Below are 16,692 nucleotides of genomic sequence, written 5' to 3'. Positions count from 1 at the left end.
GATTAAAACCAGCCTTCCAAAGGATCAAAGTAATCTGCCACAAATTTAACTGCCTACCAGAATAATAAGCAAATGTCTGCTCTTTATAGAGAAAGGTAACACAATCCAGAGTTTCTACAGTGTTGTCATCCACAATGTCAAGTATACAGTGAAAAACCACTAGATATGCCAAGAAATATGAGACATAATCAAGAAAAAAGTGAATAGAAGCAGACCAACAGATGACCTAGAGGTTGGAATTAGCAGATAAAGACTTTAAAACTTTAAGACTTTTTATAAATATAAAAAACAATTTATGAAAAAAATGTGAAAAGATGGACAGAACAGGTGAGTAGATGAAAATTCTCACCAGAGAAATGGGAACTATAAAAAAATTAATAGAAGGAAAATTCTGGAAGTAAAAATAATACAATATCTGAAATGAAAAATTCGATAGACTTAACAGCATAATGGATACAGAAGATAAAGGATCAGTTAATTTGAAGATACTTCGTTAGAAATTATCCAAATTAGAGAGGAAAGAATGGAAAATAAAACAATGTCCAAGATGTGTGGAACTATAAATTGGTTAAAAATACATGTTAATGGAGCTTAGGACTCTAAGGAATTGAAGGAATGGGGCAAAATAAAGAGAGATAATAAAGTATAGAACTGTCTCTTCTATATTTAAAGAGATAATGGACGAGATTTTCTTTAATTGATGAAAGACACAAACTCACAGATCTGAGAAATTCAGTGAATCCCAGTCAGAAAAAACACAAACCACTCCTAGACATATGATAGTTAGATTACCAAAAAGGGTAAAACTTAAATATAGCTAGAGAAAAACTGCACATTACATTCAGGGGAATAACTCTATGATGACAGCTGAAAAAAAATAAAATGATAGCTGATTTCTCATCAGAAACAATGAAAGCTGGGGCACCTGGATGGCTCAGTTGGTTAAGCATCCAACTTTGGCTCAGGTATGATCTCATGGTTCGTGGGTTCAAGCCCTGCATCAGGCTCTGTGCTGACAGCTCAGAGCCTAGAGCCTGCTTTGGATTCTGTGTCTCCCTCTCCTTCACTCACACTGTCTCTCTCTCAAAAATAAATAAACATTAAAAATTTTTATAAAAAAAAAAGAAACGAAAGCCATAAGACAATGTAATAGTATCTTTGAAATTCTAAAATTACTTACAAATTAAAAAAAAAAAACACCAAAAACCTAGCAACCTAAATTCTATACCCAGTGGAAATATTCTTCAAAATAAAGGAAAAATAAAGACATTTTAGAAGAAAAAAGATCTCACAACATTTTGCACCAATGGGCCTGCACTACAAGAAATGCTAAGGAAGTTCTTAAGGTTTAAGGGAAAGCATCCAAGATGGAACCTGAATCTGCAAGAGGTACCGGAAATTCAATATACAGGTAAATTTAAAATATTATTTTTTCATAAATTTAAAAAATCTGTTTAAAAGAATAGTAATGGGGGTGGGAGGGGGGGACGCCTGAGTGGCTCAGTTGGTTGAGCACTTGACTTCGGCTCAGGCCATGATCTCATGGTTCATGGGTTTGAGCCCCAAGTCGGGCTCTGTGCTGACAGCTCAGAGCCTGGAATCTGCTTCGGATTCTGTGTCTCCCTCCTCTCTCTGCCCCTCCCCTGCTTGTGCTCTGTCTCTGTCTCTCTCTTTCGAAAATAAATAAATAAATGTTAAAAAAAAAAAAAAAAAGAATAGTAATGGGAATGGCTTGGAGAGGTGAAGTACTGGGAGGTCCTTTGGCCACGCTGTGGGCCGGAGATGGAAACAACATAAACATTAAACAGCAAAGCTGCCTTAAGTTGCTGGGAATTTCAGGAATACAGACCCTTCTGAAGCTGTTCCAAATTTTGAAGAGACGTTTGCCGGTACATTCACAGAAGATGTCAAAGAGCACCATGAATACCTGAAGAGCCCTCCTAGGTCTCCTTCCAATTGTTGAGGAGTAGAATAGCCGAGCTGCTGGGAGCCAGAGACACAGAGGCGATCAGTTGCAAGGTAATAGACTGTTTAGAGGTCAAACCGGTGGGGGTGGCAAACTGACACTCGATCCAATCAGCAGCATGGACAATCCTGGGGTAACAGTTACCCGCAGTATAGACGTGAAACTTACTACCCCCACGGATACGGACACTGTGGTTACAACCAGCCAGCTCCCTATGGTTACTGCTGATGGAAACGTCAACAGCTTTTAGTAAAACCATTTACTCTGTGTATCTTCTGTTGGTCATAGTTTTATATCTGATTTCAGAGAGTGGATTATTAACTTTTTAGAACTTGTGACTTTTTTTTTTTAATGAGATCTTACCAGAGATGTGATGGTTGCTGGGAATAAGTACTCCCCTAAAAAGGTTGTGGATTATACTGCCTGACTTCTACTGCAGATTCTTCTTTGTTTCATGATTTAACAGTGCGTTCCACTTGCTATCTGTTTTCCTTGTTTGACCTCCAAGAGTTCTGTCTTTGTTTTACACAGAAATAATTTTAAATTTTTTTTTTCAACGTTTATTTATTTTTGGGACAGAGAGAGACAGAGCATGAACGGGGGAGGGGCAGAGAGAGAGGAAGACACAGAATCGGAAACAGGCTCCAGGCTCTGAGCCATCAGCCCAGAGCCTGACGCGGGGCTCGAACTCACGGACCGCGAGATCGTGACCTGGCTGAAGTCGGACGCTTAACTGACTGCGCCACCCAGGCGCCCCAGAAATAATTTTAAAGTAGAAAATGCTTGATTTTACTCTGTGAGATAAAGAAGTATCCATTTACTCGGATGTGCTCATTCCTAAATTTTTACAGAGGTTGGTACAGTCAACTCGTGAATGCACGACTGTGCTTTCTTGCACGGTGTTGTAGGTGACCTCAGCAGTTGAAAGGTAAAACGATGGTCGATACTTCTTTTGGCTCTCGTTGTTATGACTGTGGTATTTTGTAATCACTCCAGGTACGAGTCAGCTCCACAATCGTCTTGGTCTCAAAGAGGGACGTCAAGAATAAAGCTGTAAATAAGGAAGGAACTCTTCTCAGTTTCAGTGTCTTGATCTAGTGGTGGGTGAGATTAGGGCACACGACCATTTCACACAAACTGTAAGGCTTTTTGCTAACTTAAACATAGCATATCAAAACTCACACGTTATACAAAAGTTTAACTCTGTAAATGTTCCCGTTTCCTTTTCAATGGTATGTATATGACGCTGCATTCTGACTACTTACTTTTATGGGATTTAACGTGGATCAATTGAAGTGTTATAGGCACTTCCAAATGTGCCCCTTGCTGCTCCCTCTTGTATAAATTAGTGATGCTGTAATTTCCTTTTATGCTGATCATTTTGTTTCAGGCCATTTTAATGGCTTTATTCAAATAAAATACTACAAGATTTTTTAAAAATAAAGAAATAGTGATGATGATGATGATGATGATGATGATGATGATAATGGTGATGATGGCATATTGGGGGGTTATGATGCACATAAAAGTAAAACAACAACAACGCGATGTGCTAAGGAATAAATGAATATTGTATCGTTTCTTACAATGAATGTGAAGTTTTAGAACATTAACTTACGGTAGACTGTGATAAACTGAAGGTGTGTATTGTAATCACTAGAATTACCATTAAAAGATATTTTTAAAAAAGACACAGCTAAAAAGCCAATAGAAACAATAAATGAAATACCAACAATTACTTATTAATGGAAAGAAGGGAGGAAAGAAAGAATAAAGAACAAATGGAAACAAAGAGCAAGATGGCAGACTTAACCCCAGCTTTGTCAGGAATTACATTAGCTAGAAATAGTCTGAATATGCGAATAGAATCATTAGACTGGGAGAAAACCAAATCTAACTATCTTCTATCTACATCAGCATGTTTTTTTTTTTTAATTTTTTTTTCAACGTTTATTTTTGGGACAGAGAGAGACAGAGCATGAACGGGGGAGGGGCAGAGAGAGAGGGAGACACAGAATCGGAAACAGGCTCCAGGCTCCGAGCCATCAGCCCAGAGCCTGACGCGGGGCTCGAACTCCCGGACCGCGAGATCGTGACCTGGCTGAAGTCGGACGCTTAACCGACTGCGCCACCCAGGCGCCCCTTTCAGCATGTTTTAAACTTAAAGACATAGATAGATTGAAAGTAAAAGGACAGAAAAAGACCCACCATGCAAAATCTAATTTCAAAAGAGCTAATGTGGCTGGCTGTAGTAATATCAGAAAATGCTATAAAATTTTATAAATTTATATGAAGTTCATAGACATGCAAAAGGAATACATGTTAGAGAGGAATGGAGGTGCAAATTACTTTTTTCCCAGGTATTTTGCAACTGTATAATAGAAGCAATTTACCCTTTTAGAAAAGGAATAGTTCTGCATAATGGTTGAAGTAAACTATTCAGATTTGGGTTTAAGTGTCAAAATGTATGACACGTGTCTTTAAAACCATGAAAGGAAATGTTTTAGGGGAAGCAATTTTCTCAAAAGGAAATTTGAAATTTGATATCTATCTTTATCGTATAATTTTTGCAATATTACACCCCAAAAAGGACTTCTTTAATTAAGCTGAATTAAGTGTAACTTTGTTTTGAAAACTTTTGAAAGATATGTTAAAACCCCTCGAAATAATTGAAGTGATATTCTCAGGTGTTACAAAACTAGGAATGGGAAATATTTTTTAGTAAGTACATTTAGGCAGGTAACTGCACCTGTTCTAGAATATACCAAATTTAATTATGTAGAAAGGTATATTCACCCCATCCTTGGAATTTATTTTAAAAGGCAAGGATTTAAAAAAATTAAGTTATCAAATTACCATGATACCCAAACCAGACATAGACATTGCAAGAAAGCCATAGACCACCATCCCTTATGAATATTGATGCAAAACTCCTCAACAAAATACTAGCACACTGAATTCAGCCCCATATTAGAAAGATCACACACCATTACCAAGAAGCATTTATTCCTGGATTGCAAGAATGGTTCAACGTATGAAGATTAATCAGTGGAATATGATACATTAATAGAATGCAGGTGAAAAAAACATATAATCATCTTAATGGATGCAGAAAAAGAATTTAAGAAAATTCAATGCCCTTTCATGATGGAAACACTCAATAAACTGGGAATAGAAGGAAACTTTCTTAACATGACCCATATGTGAACAATCTGCAACTAAAATCGTACTCCATGGGTACAGAGCGAAAACTTTAAAGTCAACACCCATTCACGATAAATACTCTCAACAAAGTATAGACGGAATATAATAAAGGCCATGTATGACAACCCCACAGCTAACATCATCCTCAGTGGTGAAAAGCTGAGAGCTTCTCCGCTGAGATCAGGAGCGAGACAGGGATGTCCACTTTCACCACTTGTATTCAATGTGGTAGTAGAAATCCCAGCCACGGCAGTCAGACAAGATGGAGAAATTAAGGCATTCACATCAGCAAGGAAGGAGCAAAACTTTCACTCTTTGCAGATGACACGATACTCCATATTGAAAACCCTAAAGATTCCACCAAAAAACTATTAGCACTGATAAATGAATTCATTAAAGTTGCAGGATTTTTTTTCCCTACGATATTCCCTATGCTATGTACTTTTCATCCCCTGACTTACTTATTTTATAAGTGGACGTTCGCACCTCTTAATCTCCTTCACCTAGTTCGTCTATTTCCTAACCCTCTCTTCTCTGGCAGACCCCTATTTGTTCTCTGTATTTATGAGCTTCTTTCTGTTTTTTATTTTGTCTTGTTTTGTTTTTTAGATTCCAGATATAAGTGGAATCATAGGGTATTTTTCCTTCTCTGTCTGACTTACTTCACTTAGCCTAACAACCTCTAGGTCTATCCATGTTGTTTCTAATGGCAAGATTTTATTCTTTTTCATGGTTGTGTAGTGTTCCATTGTGTGGGCTTCTGATTTGCTCACTTCTGTGCCCCAGAGCCTACAGCAGTGCCCAACATGTTAGTATGAAATAAACACGTGTTGAATGGATGCGTCTCAGTTGGAAACTTTAGCTCTGAGCCACCTGCCATCCATCCTTGGGGCTATGTGGTGCAAGTCCGGAATGGAAATCCTGTTCCATGACCCCAAAGGAGCCAGCCCTGACACCAAGAGCCTGGGACAGAAATAGGGCCACCACAGCTCATCTGATGGCTGGGCTATAAATGGAACAGGAACTTGAATGACTCCGATGATTTTAATAAACCAGAGACTCCTCCAATACTTGGGAACAGGAAGCCTTATGGTCCAATGAGACCCCACGGGGCCCTGGCCTCATTCCACAGGAGAGGACGAGCCCCCTCTCTGGAGTATCTTAAGGTGGAAAAGTGTTGGCATAGTTATGGACAGACATGGATTCCAGCTGTGGTTTGCCATTAACTAGCTGTGTCAAGTCTCATACCATCTCTGGGCTTGAGGTCTGTCCCAATGCGAAGATGGAAACTGGCTAAATAACAATATGTAACTGATTAGTTCATGAACTCGACCAACATCTGTTGGGAGGGGGCTGTGCCAGTGACAAGTGTGTAGCAGGGCTACAAGGAGGCCCCTGTCCTCGGTGACTGCCTTGTGGGAGGCCCGCAGCCTGGACTGCTTTCTGAAGACAGTAGTGTTCACAGTGACAGACGATCTGAGGTCATGAAAGATCCAATTTAGGAATGGGGGCAAGGCCAGAGGAGTAGTAACAACTCACAGAAGTAACAGAAATTAGGAGAATCGGTTTGTTTGGTTCTCTTGTGCTTCAATATTAATGATTCCATTTCCACTATTTTGAGAACCCATGGCATTTGTATTTTAAGGGCCATATTTTTGATCATCATGTCTTCTAGTGTGCCAAGCCTATGAATAAATCCTGAACTACCCAAAGTTTCTCAACCTCTCCCTTCTGTCGCCAATGTTCCATGTGACAGATGAATTATAGGTGAATCTGTGCGTCTCCAGAAATCTGGAAACCTCCTCACTCTTCACCTCCCCTTTTGGGATCTAGTGCATTCTGATGCATTTAATGAACCTGAAGGATACATGATATCTGAGTGTTACATGTAAATGACCATAGATGTTTTGGTCTTATTCAACACGGAGTTCACAAGGATCAATATTTAACTCAGGTTAGAGTTAACTCAGTCAACTTTTCTATTATGTATGGCTTACAAAGAGAGGAAAAGAGACAGGTTGAACTCTGATGAAAGGATTGAAATTATTTAGAAATCCCACAAATATCTCAAAACCTCACTTTAGGCTGCTAGCAATTTCGTCCATCCACTCATCCACCCACGCACCCATCCATCCATCTACGCAAGCACCCATCTACTTACCCATCTATCTCTCCACCAGCCATCCATCTGTGATCAACACATTGCTTATCGTGGTAGAACAAAATCATCGGAGAGATCCTTTCCAGTTCTAAATATCTAAATTTTATTATTTTATGGCCCCAGCACCATTCTAGCTACTGTGAGGTATACTGAAATACAAAGCACGGACATTGCCCCGGATTTATAAGCTGACTTGGGGGATTTGTTCCTTGACTTCTCTAGCTTCTAGAAGCTTCCACATTCCTTGGCTCACGTCCCTTCCTCCATCTTCTAAGATAGCAGCGTGTCATTTCTCAGACCCTGCCTCTGTGGCCACATGTCTCTGTGACACAGTGGGGAAAGAGTCCCCACTTTTAAGAACGGGCATAATTAGAAGGGGACCAGATGATCGAGAGCACTCTCCCCATCTCAAGGCTCCATGCCCATAATCATATCCCTTTCCATGACAGAAGGTAGCACTCACGGGTTCTGAGGACTAGGACATGGACCTCTTTGGGGACAGTTTTCTTCCTGCCTCAGTACGTGCTTTCATTATCTCCAGTTTCTCGAAGAGAACATTGAGGTTCAGTGAAGCAAACAATTCACCAAGGCTCTGCAGCTGCCGAGGGGGAGGGGTGGGGAGCGGTGTCTCGTTCCAGCCCCAGCTCCTGGCCTCCTGGCCTCCTGGCCTCGGAGTCAGAACCTCAGATGAACAGATGCACAGACAGACCAAGAACAAACTCCAATGTCATGTGCACGGTGCACATGGGCGCAGGTGCTTCGACAGTCCCAGGTGGGCAAGGGGAGAGAAGGAACAGGGGTCTGAGTGACCCACAGTCGGGTGTGCGGGGTGGTCGCAGGGTTACAAGATGGCAGATGGCCCTCCGTCCCCACAGCCCCGCCCCTGACACATAGCAGAGCTACTAGGACCTCGTCCGTGTCCGACCCCTGCCCCCCACCGTCCCCAGCAAGCACACTTAACTTCCCGGCGCACCACAGCCAGCGAGGCCCGAGTGTCTGCCCTGGACACTCACCAGGCACTGGGGCCGCAGGCTGAGTGCTGGCACCTGCAACCTTGCAGGCATGGTACCCAGAGGGGAGCCCTTGGAAAGAATCTAGTGAGGACCTGTCCATTTACATCCAATGATTGCCCAGCTGTCACAACTGTGAGCACTGATATAAATGAGGACTGTCGGAAAAAGCAAGTTACTCAGGTGCCCAGTCTTCACAGTCAGGTCCCTGTTACCTCCCTCCTCCCTGCGGTGAAGGTTGGTTGATTGACACAAACACAGAGTTGGTCCTGTGAATCAGCTACTGTCTGTCCTTCAAGGAGCCAGTGGGTACCAGGCAGATGGCGCCCAAACCACCAAAGTACTGTGTGCAATCAGTGCAAGGAGGGCAGGTGGACAGCGCCTGGGCAGGCCAGGGCAGGACACTCACCAGTGCTCCTGGACCAGGAGGAGCCTAGGCAGGGGTGGGGCCAGGAGGGAGACAGAAGTCAACCAGAGGTCCCTAGGAGTCCTGGCCTGGAGGATCTGGGCCCATGTTGTCCCGCAGGGATATAATGCAAGCCACATCAAATTCTGAGTGATCTGGTAACTGCTTCTCTAGAAAGTAAAAGGGGGGAGCGCCTGGGGGGCTCAGTCGGTTGAGTGTCAGAATCTTGATTTTTGCTCAGCTCATGATCTCACAGTTCGTGTTTCAGTCCCCACGTCGGGCTCTGTGCTGACAGCGTGGAGCCTGCTTGGAATACTCTCTCTCTCTCTCTCTCTCTCTCTCTGTCCCTCCCCAACTTGTGTGCACCCTTTCTCTCTGTCTCAAAATAAACTAAAAAAAAAAAAAATATATATATATATATATATGTGTGTGTATATATATATACTCTGCTCCAGTTTTGGTGGGCGGTGGCCTGGACATCAGAATGAAAACGCAGCCGTGTGAGACCAGCCAGTGAGAGCACCATCGTCACAGCCCAGCCGCTGCCAGGAACCGTGCGGGGAGGTGTCTGGGACCCCTTGCCCAGGTCCCACCCTGCCTGAGCCCCCTCTTCTGGAGACCGCCCTTCGTGCTCTGCCTGTAACTTCCTTATTTCACTCACCGTGTTTGCTCTAAGATCCTTGGGTTGGGGTGTACATCTTACTCTGTGATACACGGTTGTTTGCTCTTCAAAAATCTATTCTGAAAATATAGGCATTGGCGGTATGAGATGTGGAGAACACAGACTCACACCGCTGCGGGTTTTCGCTCTGTGGCCCAAATCCCCTGCTGCTGGGGACATTTGCGCAGTGCAGGATGTCAGGGGTGAGCACAATGGGTGCTCGGTTGGTACTGAGTTGACGTGGGCTGGGTGCCCTCTGGCTCTCGGGCCTATTTCCTGACTGGCTTTGCTCCTAAGTCAACAGGCAGGAAAGGTTAAGCACCCGCACAGAGGCGTGAACTCCCATCTCCGGCGCTGGCCCAGCCCTTCCATGCCAGGAGGCGTCTACACGGGCAGCAGCATGCTTCTGCCAGCTTCCGGGAGCGGCCGCCTGGGTGCCGGCTCCGTGTCCCCCTGCTCGGTCCCCGGCAGCCACAACTCTGCCGGGTAGCACCTGCCATAGGATGGGGGAGCTGGGGGAGGGCGCCAGGCCTGGAAGAGGCTTCGGGGCGCAGCACTGCCTGGGCGAGGCGAGTCCGGCGGGCTCTGCAGAATGGGAAACCCAGACCCGACCCATCTCCAGACTCCACCCAGACTCAGGAGCCTGGCAAGTTCAGAGTCTGATTTCTGTGCAGTGAGCACTGGGTGGAATGAGATTCAAGGTGGCTGCAGAAAAGAGTCTGGAGGGTTTTTAGGGGGACAGACCCCAAGATAACCAGGTTCTCCAGATGCAGAGCCGAGGCTGACAGTCACTCACAAGCAGCATCTTTCTCGGTGCCAGGAGGCTTGCCAGCATTTCTGAGATGGAATGTTCTGGAACAGTCCAACGATATCAGAAACCTCATTAGCAGAGTTGGGGGAGCTGCTGACAAGAGTCCAAAGAACAGGCCCACAGGGAAGCTTGGGAAGTGTCTCCAACCCGGAGAAGTGTTTGGCACCAGGTCACCTCGGAGACGTGGACTAGTTCACGTTCACTCAGATTCCAAAGTAGATTTGAAAACTGGGTTGTTTAAAGTCATAAGCATAACGTGGCACGCTTCCTGATGACAACCCTGATGTTTACCACAAAGCGTTGCCTAATGCAGCAATCAAAAGTCGCCCCGTCAAAAGTGTGGGCGAGGGTGGGATCCTAGCGTGGCCGTGGCCACAGCCGATCCGAGGAGAGTTTCCACTCACCCGGCGGCCAAGGGCGCCCACCTCCCCACACAAGTGAGCGGCATTCGCGGCCCCTCGTGCTGACCTTGAGCAAGAGTGTAGCAAGAGGAATGAATGTGGCCGTCTGGCTCTCCTCTGGAGGGTGGAAGGGACACCAGCCCCGCATCCGGCTGAGAGGTGGCTCCCAGGCGCTCCACCCTCGGGGACTCGCCATCCGCCGTGTGGGTCTCGGCAGGAGTCACACAGACGGGAAAGACCATCCTGTTCCACACCGCCTTCACTCATTGCCCTCTTGGTCTCACTCCGTGCACGCTCCCCAAGCCCAAGAGTTGGGGGGCACACTGGCCTTCCCTTTCTGACATTTGGCGTGAAGCCGAGCCACGTGGAGTCTTGTATTTATGCAGTCTACTGGCCAGCCACCAAGCCCCACGGCTCTTCCTGGTAGCGCGAGTTTCAGTTGTGGGTGAGTGGACGTCATCCACAGTGATTCTGTTGTCTCGAGGAGGCTGCGTAGCCTGGTGGTAGGAGAGCCTCACAGGTCAAGGCCAGAAGAGCCGACGCCCTGGTGCTCAGAAGGAGGTTCCTGACTGCAAGGGGTCAGGGGCGCCGGCCGCAGGCTGGCCTTCGGGCTCCACTGGGGAGCACGGGGTGGGAACAACCCTCGAGACCTGGGTCTCAGGAAGGTGACGTTAGCTGGACCGGCTGGCTGCACCAGGGGCCTTGCTGAGAAATTCGAACAATTGCCTCTGGTCACCTGTAACGTGTGTCCTGGGCTGTGGTCACAGCACACTGCTTTCCATCAGCTCACACCCTACTTACAGGTGCTGTCATTCTCACACCAGCGTGGAGAGCCCCCCAGAGGTCATAGGGGCTGGATCTGAACCACTGGGTGGTCACAAGCAACACATGATCTCCCGTTGCCTGAGGCAAGCAGCGGATGCGTGCAGGTGGAAAGACACAACCCTCTGTGATTCGTGTCCTATTATTCACACTGGGGCATCACAAAGTATTTCCACTCGTCGTCCAGATCTGGTCCACTGCCTGGAGTCTGGTGGGGCTCCGCGTTTTGGTTTTTCGGATTCTCTTACAGCACATCACTTCCACAGGGAGGCGAATTGTGGCCAAAACCAAGACGGCAGATGACAATGCATACCTCACTACAAAGCGGTGCTGGTGACGTGTGGGGTTGACACTGTGGGCAAATGTGTTTCTAACACCGGGTTGTGGCAGCCGCATCTTGAATCTGTGCTCCCTTCTGGCTCCCTCGGCCTCCATCAGAAAGGCCGAGAAGGCATTCTGACTCTCCCCGCATTCACGCACGGTCTGCAGCTTTACGAGCCTTCTCAGGCCGCGTTCCCCAAAAGTTTGGGAATGCCGCTCCCACACAGGATGGGGGCTCCTGGGTATCCCCAGACATACCCTGTGGCCGTTTTCGAGACTCCGACACAATGGGCCACAATCGCTGTGCCGTAGCGCATCCTAATAAGGGTCTTGGTTTTTACATTTCGTATCTGAAACGTGTGAACCAGTGACTTCTAGCTGGGAAGTTGTAGCACGGAACCAGATGTTCTCCGGATGAGGATGAGTAGTGAGTTGCTGCAGAGAGTCCTTGGGCCGTCGGGTTAAGCCAGGCCTCTGCCGGCCACCGGTGCCGTAACAGCCCCAGACTCCAAAAGACGAACCTAACCGACCGTTCCTTGAAAGAAGGAACTCTACTGTGGGTGGTGAGGTTGGAGCGCGGGAGGGAGGAGGCGGCTCCGCACCACAGGGCGGACACGTCCCGCTGTGTGAAGGTGTGGCCGGCCGGTCCGGAACAGCAAACGGCAGCCCCATCACCAGGCACTGTGACGAGGTGCACGGGAGGGGCAGGTAGGTGGTCAAGGTCCTGTGATGGTGACTCAGTGAGCGAAAGGTGACCGCACAGCAGGCTTGCGCCAAGCCACCGGCCTGTGGACAGTGGATCAGAAGTGTTCACGGACGGGCAGGGTCCTAACACTGATACCGCACAGCTACGCAAGGCGAAGTACGAACACCCACACAAAGGCTCCTTTTAGGCAAGAAGTTTGATCACATTCCTCAGGCACAGATTCTGCTGCAAACCCTACTTTTCATCTGTGAGAATCACAGCAACAAGAAAGTACAACAGAGAAGACCAATTCCGCACAACAGGCATGGAAGACAGCCTGTTGCCGTGACGGACCCCGACTGGCCGAAGTCGCCGGAAAGCACCGCAGGGCACCCTTGAGGGTCCTTCGCCACAGCCAAGGCTTACTTCCGCCACGAGGCTCACCCTCTGAGGAGCCCGAGTCACCAGACATCTTCAAACACGGTGGAAATCAGCTCAAGAATTGGTGACCTGCCTTCACTGCAGGTGGCTTTTCCGACTCTCCTCTAAAAGGGCCCCCAGACACCAGCACCCTCTTAGTGCTTCGGGACACACACCTGTCCCCAGGAAGCCACGCTGAGCCAGGCAAAGGGCAGGTGCAAAGGGAAGGACGATGATTCTCATCACCACGCAGGTGGTGTGCGATGCTGGGGATGCTGGGCGCCTCCTCCCGGCTGTGTGGCTCCGGACAGGGGGGCTTGGGCCTTCAGACACGCCTCCCGGCTGCGCAGCTCCTGCGAGTGGCCTCGTTTTCCCACAGCCCCTCCCCCAACGTCACACCCATAGACGCACCATGACCGGAGGGTGTTCCATACGTCTCTTCTGTTCGTGTGCTGGTTCTTGTCCCTTACAAAGCTGGCAAAGAACTCAGATTGTTCATGACGACGCGCTCGGAGGGATGATTTCATTGCCACGTGTGGGAGCCGAGAATCTCTGGTAAGAAATCTGGCATTTAATATACTTGGCTGGTTCAATCAGTTAAGTGTCCGACTTCGGATCGGGTCATGATTTCAGGGTACATGGGTTCAAGCCCTGTGTCAAGTTCTGTGCTGACAGCTCAGAGCCTGGAGCCTTCTTTGGATTCTGCATCTCCCTCTCTCTCTGCCCTTCCCCCACTCCCTCTCTCTCTCTGTCTCTCTCTCTCTCTCTCTCTCTCCTAAAAATAAGTAAACATTAAAAAAAGAAAAAGTGGGACGCCTAGGTGGCTCAGTCAGTTAAGTGTCGGACTTCAGCTCAGGTCATGATCTCACAGCTTGTGAGTTCGAACCCCGTGTCGGGCTCTGTGCTGACAGCTCAGAGCCTGGAGCCTGCTTCGGATTCTGTGTCTCCCTCTCCCTCTGTCCCTCCCTCGCTCACCCTCTGTCTCTCTCAAAAAATAAACATTAAAAAAAAAGATATCTAACATTTAATATACTTCGTGGCAATGAAGTACATTACCTTGTGCTGACCCAATAAAGTTTTCATATAAAATTATGTTAAAGTTAGCCCTCATATTAACATCTCTTACTTTATGACTTATGCTTTTGTGCACGTACCTTAACTAATCACCATAAACAATCCTTTGGGGGTGGACATGATTTCTCCACTTGGCAAGCAGGGGCCAGGGCTCCGTGGAGCTGACTCACCCACCACAGCACATGCAGCCTGTACAGGGCAGAGCTGGGGTGGGGACTTGAGGCCTTGGACTCTTCACATGGCAAGTGTTTATTGTTTTTTTGGCAAATATGATTCCAAATTCATGAGAGAACAGTAAAAATATGAAAGGCCTGTCAGTTTTTTACTGATAAGATTTACAAAATTACCTCACATTTCTTTGCTGACACACATGTTAATGTATTTGCTCTTTGTCAAGAGTCCTGTTTTGGGTTTCTTTCAAAGAACGGTTCCTCTTCTGTTCTACGTGACCAAGTAGGCTTCAACTGTTCTGTGTAAAACCAACAACATCATGTATGTTGACTTTATATTATTATTACCATTTTAAACAGTTCTGTCCCCTCCATATACTGTCTATATATAACGATTGCATTTACAGGCCAGTGGGGTCCCATCCTGTTTGCCACTTAGAGCCACGTGATTTTGGGGAGAAGCAAACCTGTAATCCTATGTTAACCGCACACCACAAAGTTGTTGGGAATACTGTTGATACTAAAAAGTATAGCACTTTGTAAATGTTAATGACCTGTAGAAATGTAAGAAGTTGTTCGATTTTTGCCTAGAGGGAGGAAGGAGCTCAAGAAAGGATAGTTGTCTGTCTGAAGCCAAGGATTGGTTGGACTTACCTAAATATTGGATTTTCAAGGAGGATCCGGCCACGTAAGCGTGAGGGCGATGGGAGAGGCTGAGGGAACTCACGGGCGCCCGAGGGAGAGGAAGGGCACCAGCAGAGCTCTGCGGGGCTGTCCAGCAGTTCAGCAGGTGACTGTGGCCACAGAGTCCTGATTATCCCAGAGGCTTTCTGTGCAAGTGCCACGGAGACATAGGAGGCATATTTATCTAACCTCCTGATAACACAAAAAAGGGCATTATAGTTAATAACTGAGAGAATCGTGATTCAAAATTATTTTCAACTTCAGAACATAGGAAGTTTCTGTAACAACAATAGGACTTGTTGAAAGGATCTGAGAAGGTGATGGAGAAGCAGAACAGCTAATGGTCAAGAACAAAAATGCTGGGCCAGGCCACCTGGGTTCAAACCCAACTCTGCCACTGTTAACTGTTTGACCACAGGCTAGTGAGCAGCTTCCCGTGCCTTGGTTTACCCACCCACCTTGTGGGGTTGTAGGAATTAAGTGAGTTAATACGTAGTTAAGCGTTTCGAATAGTGCTCAGCACATGGTCACAAGTCCATAGGCTTACCACGACATGTGTTACCTGAGGGAGTCGCCACACTGTTAGCAGAAGTTACAGTAGTAAGTGTCCAGATGCACCTCCCTTATCAACTTTCTCCTCTGTCAGACGCCAGAGGGCTTGTCTCCACTGGCCCCCCCTTGATGTTCCTAATGCACTTTGTGGGGCTAATTGCAACCCTCTGCCTTGGATCAGGCTTTGTCTTCTCTGCCCTGTGTTCTTGGGACTTAGCAAGTCCTTTTTCTGCAGTCTGCAGGGGAGTCAGGGCGCGGGCTGCCCTCTGGCATGGCAGTGTGAGGATAGGTCTACTTACAGGGAGAAGATGAGTTTTTGATTTTCAGAAATGCCCGGTTTGACACATCTGAAATCACGCAGGTGGGCATTTCACAATTGATTGGAAATGTCAGACTGGCATTGAGAGAGAAGTTGGGACTGGAAATATCTGTTTTTTTCAGAGGAATCCATGCAAGGCAACCGTCAGGGGACCTTAAAAGAGAGACTTCATGGAGGAAGAGCAAGAGCTGGAGGGCAAAATCTTGAGGACAAGCTGGGCGGGGAGACAGGCAGGTAAGTTAGCCAACAGAACAGGCAATGAGAGATGTCCGGGGAATGGAGACAGGAGGGTTTTAAGCAGATGGGAAGCAGTTGGGAAGACAGAAAGCGATGGCCAAGGCATCAGAGAGAGGTTGACAGTTGAGGCTGGCTGGGGGCGGGGGGAGTAGGAGCCCAGGAGGCAGGGATCAGACACCCGGGGAACCTCTGGGGGGCGGGGAGGCTGGGAACACAGACCTGGGTCTGGCTTCGCAGACCGGGGGCGGGGCCGGGGCCGGGGTGGGGAGATTGGTAGCCCCCACCCCGCGGACGACTCTGCTGTCGCATTACTCATTCATTAAGATTTCGCTGCATTCACAAGTCCAGAATCGGTGTAGGCCGCAGAAAACGCAAAACCAGGGCGTCGGTTCCTGGGAAGCCCCCGCCAGCGGGCCACGACCACGGTGCCCCGAATCCTCCGGGATCCTGAGGCAAACACCCCGCCCTGAGACCGCCCTGGGCCCTCCAGAACCCCAGAGTCCTGGAGTTCCCCGGCCCCTGAGATCCCCAAGACCCTGAGACCTTCCGAGTCCCCCGGCCCCCCCCCCCGCTACCCGAGAACTCTGGAGTTCCTGGGACTCCGGGCCCCTAGACCCCCGGAGCTCCCCGGAATCCCAAGCCCCTCGAGCCGGCCGGATCGAAAAGCACAAGCCCGTAGGCGGCCTGTCGGGACCGTGACCTCTCCTCGCCTCCCCACCCCCACCCCCACCCCCACCCCCACCCCCACCCCCACCCCCACCCCCACCCCCACCCCCACCCCCACCCGC

The 16,692-nt window shown here is 47.8% G+C and overlaps 1 long non-coding RNA gene and 1 pseudogene across 1 annotated transcript; one reads left to right on the top strand and one right to left on the bottom strand.

Moving 5' to 3' along the window:
• Nucleotides 1-314: 314 nt before the first annotated feature.
• Nucleotides 315-2,504, top strand: LOC112868010 (RNA guanine-N7 methyltransferase-activating subunit-like protein pseudogene; annotated as a pseudogene).
• Nucleotides 2,505-2,768: 264 nt separating this feature from the next.
• Nucleotides 2,769-16,584, bottom strand: LOC112867706 (uncharacterized). The gene is made up of 3 exons (XR_015254088.1): nt 14,767-16,584; nt 9,409-14,411; nt 2,769-3,017 (listed from the first exon to the last, which is right to left on the bottom strand). It is a non-coding gene; the product is annotated as an uncharacterized LOC112867706 (long non-coding RNA).
• Nucleotides 16,585-16,692: the final 108 nt, after the last annotated feature.

Source organism: Puma concolor, chromosome B4 (genome assembly GCF_028749965.1).
Source record: "Puma concolor isolate L17-30 chromosome B4, mPumCon1.1.hap2, whole genome shotgun sequence".
NCBI classification, from domain to species: domain Eukaryota; kingdom Metazoa; phylum Chordata; class Mammalia; order Carnivora; family Felidae; genus Puma; species Puma concolor.
This window is presented reverse-complemented; position numbering and strand designations above follow the sequence as displayed.